This window comes from Callospermophilus lateralis, unplaced genomic scaffold (genome assembly GCF_048772815.1).
Source record: "Callospermophilus lateralis isolate mCalLat2 unplaced genomic scaffold, mCalLat2.hap1 Scaffold_2210, whole genome shotgun sequence".
Lineage (NCBI taxonomy): Eukaryota > Metazoa > Chordata > Mammalia > Rodentia > Sciuridae > Callospermophilus > Callospermophilus lateralis.
In genome coordinates, this window is record NW_027513139.1 from 72175 (window position 1) to 76815 (window position 4641).

Genomic DNA, 4641 nt, shown 5'->3' on the forward strand with positions numbered 1-4641 from the left:
GATTTGGTGAAAAAATGTTTACTGAGATTTCAGCAAACTGGTAGTTTTTTGGAAGCTTGGCAACCCCTTTCAACGAAAGTGTTGTTCGCCAGTCTCTGCATGGGGTACTTCAAGAGAAAACAAACCATAGAGATAGAACTTAGAACTACCTCCTTTTTTCAAGTTTCAAGGAGCTAGCACAAACCGTGTTTGATTTAGAATTCCAAACACAACTATCTATGTAGGAGAAAACAGAGTGAAACCTAAAAATTTAAAGTGTTACTGGAAACGAACGCTTGAACCTAGAAGAGTGAAAATTGGGCAGCCACGTGGGCTTAGTGAACTGATCATTACCACCAAGTATCATCAACATTTGGTGAAAAAATGTTTGCTGAGGTTTCAGCAAACTAGTAGTTTTTTGGAAGCTTGGCAACCCTTTCAATCGAAAGTGTTTTTCGCCAGTCTCCTGCATGGGGTACTCAAGAGGAAACAACCATAGAGATAGAACTTAGAACTACTTCATTTGGTCAAGTTTCAAGGAGCTAGCACAAACCGTGTTTGATTTAGAATTGCAAACACAGCTATCTATGTAGGAGAAAACAGAGTGAAACCTAAAAATTCAAACTGTTACTGGAAACAAATGCTTCAAATTAGAAGAATAAAAATTGGGCAGCAATGGGGGATTAGTGAACTGATCATTACCACCATGTATCATCAATATTTGTTGAAAAAATGTTTGCTGAGATTTCAGCAAACTAGTAGTTATTTGGAAGCTGGCAACCCCTTTCAAACGAAAGTTTTTTTTTGCAGTCTCTGCATGGGGTACTTCAAGAGGAAAACAAACCATAGAGATAGAACTTAGAACTACTTCATTTGGTCAAGTATCAAGGAGCTAGCACAAACCGTGTTTGATTTAGAATTCCAAACACAGCTATCTATGTAGGAGAAAACAGAGTGAAACGTAAAAATTCAAACTGTTACTGGAAACGAATGCTTCAACCTAGAAGAATAAAAATTGGGCAGCCATGTGGGATTAGTGAACTGATCATTACCACCAAGTATCATCAATATTTGGTGAAAAAATGTTTGCTGAGATTTCAGCAAACTTGTAGTTATTTGGAATCTTGGCAACCCCTTTCAAACGAAAGTGTTTTTCACCAGTCTCTGCATGGGGTACTTCAAGAGGAAACAAACCATAGAGATAGAACTTAGAACTACTTCATTTTGTCAAGTTTCCAGGAGCTAGCACAAACCGTGTTTGATTTAGAATTCCAAACACAACTATCAATGTAGGAGAAAACAGAGTGAAACCTAAAAATTTAAAGTGTTAATGGAAACGAACGCTTGAACCTAGAAGAGTGAAAATTGGGCAGCCAAGTGGGCTTAGTGAACTGATCATTACCACCAAGTATCATCAAGATTTGGTGAAAAAATGTTTGCTGAGATTTCAGCAAACTAGTAGTTTTTTGGAAGCTTGGCAACCCCTTTCAAACAAAAGTGTTTTTCGCCAGTCTCTGCATGGGGTACTTCAAGAGGAAACAAACCATAGAGATAGAACTTAGAACTACTTCATTTGGTCAAGTATCAAGGAGCTAGCACAAACCGTGTTTCATTTAGAATTCCAAACACAGCTATCTATGTAGGAGAAAACAGAGTGAAACCTAAAAATTCAAACAATTACTAGAAACGAACGCTTGAACCTAGAAGAGTGAACAATGGGCAGCCAAGTGGGCTTAGTGAACTGATCATTACCACCAAGTATCATCAAGATTTGGTGAAAAAATGTTTGCTGAGATTTCAGCAAACTAGTAGATTTTTGAAAGCTTGGCAACCCCTTTCAAAGGAAAGTGTTTTTTGCCAGTCTCTGCATGGGGTACTTCAAGAGGAAACAAACCATAGAGATAGAACATAGAACTACTTCATTTTGTCAAGTTTCAAGGAGCTAGCACAAACCGTGTTTGATTTAGAATTCCAAAAACAGCTATCTATGTAGGAGAAAACAGAGTGAAACCTAAAATTTCAAACTGGTACTGGAAACGAACGCTTGAACCTAAAAGAGTGAAAATTGGGCAGCCAAGTGGGATTAGTAAACTGATCATTACCACCAAGTATCATCAAGATTTGGTGAAAAAATGTTTGCTGAGATTTCAGCAAACTAGTAGTTTTTTGGAAGCTTGGCAATAACTTTCAAACAAAAGTGTTTTTTGCCAGGCTCTGCATGGGGTACTTCAAGAGGAAACAAACCATAGAGATAGAACTTAGAACTGCTTCATTTTGTCAAGTTTCAAGGAGCTAGCACAAACCGTGTTTGATTTAGAATTGCAAACACAGCTATCTATGTAGGAGAAAACAGAGTGAAACCTAAAAATTCAAACTGTTACTGGAAACGAATGCTTCAAATTAGAAGAATAAAAATTGGGCAGCAATGTGGGATTAGTGAACTGATCATTACCACCATGTATCATCAATATTTGGTGAAAAAATGTTTGCTGAGATTTCAGCAAACTAGTAGTTATTTGGAAGCTTGGCAACCCCTTTCAAACGAAAGTGTTTTTCGCCAGTCTCTGCATGGGCTACTTCAAGAGGAAACAAACCATAGAGATAGAACTTAGAACTACTTCATGTGGGCAAGTTTCAAGGAGCTAGCACAAACCTTGTTTGATTTAGAATTCCAAACACAACTATCTATGTAGGAGAAAACATTGTGAAAACTAAAAATTCAAAGTGTTACTGGAAACGAACGCTTGAACCTAGAAGAGTGAAAATTGGGCAGCCAAGTGGGCTTGGTGAACTGATCATTACCACCAAGTATCATCAAGATTTGGTGAAAAAATATTTGCTGAGGCTTCAGCAAACTAGTAGTTTTTTGGAAGGTTGGCAACCCCTTTCAAACGAAAGTGTTTTTCGCCAGTCTCTGCATGGGGTACTTCAAGAGGAAACAACCATAGAGATAGAACTTAGAACTACTTCATTTGGTCAAGTTTCAAGGAGCTAGCACAAACCGTGTTTGATTTAGAATTGCAAACACAGCTGTCTATCTAGGAGAAAACAGAGTGAAACCTAAAAATTCAAAGCGTTACTGGAAACGAATGCTTCAACCTAGAAGAATAAAAATTGGGCAGCCATGTGGGATTAGTGAACTGATCATTACCACCAAGTATCATCAAGATTTGGTGAAGAAATGTTTGCTGAGATATCAGCAAACTAGTAGTTTTTTGGAAGCTTGGCAACCCCTTTCAAACGAAAGTGTTTTTCGCCAGTCTCTGCATGGGGTACTTCAAGAAGAAACAAACCATAGAGATAGAACTTAGAACTACTTCATGTGGTCAAGATTCAAGGAGCTAGCACAAACCGTGTTTGTTTTAGAATTCCAAACACAACTATCTATGTAGGAGAAAACAGAGTGAAACCTAAAAATTCAAACTGTTACTAGAAACGAACACTTGAACCTAGAAGAGTGAAAATTGGGCAGCCAAGTGGGCTTAGTGAACTGATCATTACCACCAAGTATCATCAAGATTTGGTGAAAAAATGTTTGCTGAGATTTCAGCAAACTAGTAGTTTTTTGGAAGCTTGGCAACCCCTTTCAAACGAAAGTGTTTTTCGCCAGTCTCTGCATGGGGTACTTCAAGAGGAAACAACCATAGAGATAGAACTTAGAACTACTTCATTTGGTCAAGTTTCAAGGAGCTAGCACAAACCGTGTTTGATTTAGAATTGCAAACACAGCTATCTATGTAGGAGAAAACAGAGTGAAACCTAAAAATTCAAACAGTTACCGGAATCGAATGCTTCAACCTAGAAGAATAAAAATTTGGCAGCCATGTGGGATTAGTGAACTGATCATTACCACCAAGTATCATCAAGATTTGGTGAAAAAATGTTTGCTGAGATTTCAGCAAACTGGTAGTTTTTTGGAAACTTGGCAACCCCTTTCAAACGAAAGTGTTGTTCGCCAGTCTCTGCATGGGGTACTTCAAGAGAAAACAAACCATAGAGATAGAACTTAGAACTACCTCCTTTTTTCAAGTTTCAAGGAGCTAGCACAAACCATGTTTGATTTAGAATTCCAAACACAACTATCTATGTAAGAGAAAACAGAATGAAACCTAAAAATTTAAAGTGTTACTGGAAACGAACGCTTGAACCTAGAAGAGTGAAAATCGGGCAGCCACGTGGGCTTAGTGAACTGATCATTACCACCAAGTATCATCAAGATTTGGTGAAAAAATGTTTGCTGAGGTTTCAGCAAACTAGTAGTTTTTTGGAAGCTTGGCAACCCCTTTCAATCGAAAGTGTTTTTCGCCAGTCTCTGCATGGGGTACTTCAAGAGGAAACAACCATAGAGATAGTACTTAGAACTACTTCATTTGGTCAAGTTTCAAGGAGCTAGCACAAACCGTGTTTGAATTAGAATTGCAAACACAGCTATCTATGTAGGAGAAAACAGAGTGAAACCTAAAAATTCAAACTGTTACTGGAAACGAATGCTTCAAATTAGAAGAATAAAAATTGGGCAGCCATGTGGGATTAGTGAACTGATCATTACCACCATGTATCATCAATATTTGGTGAAAAAATGTTTGCTGAGATTTCAGCAAACTAGTATTTATTTGGAAGCTTGGCAACCCCTTTCAAACGAAAGTTTTTTTTTGCCAGTCT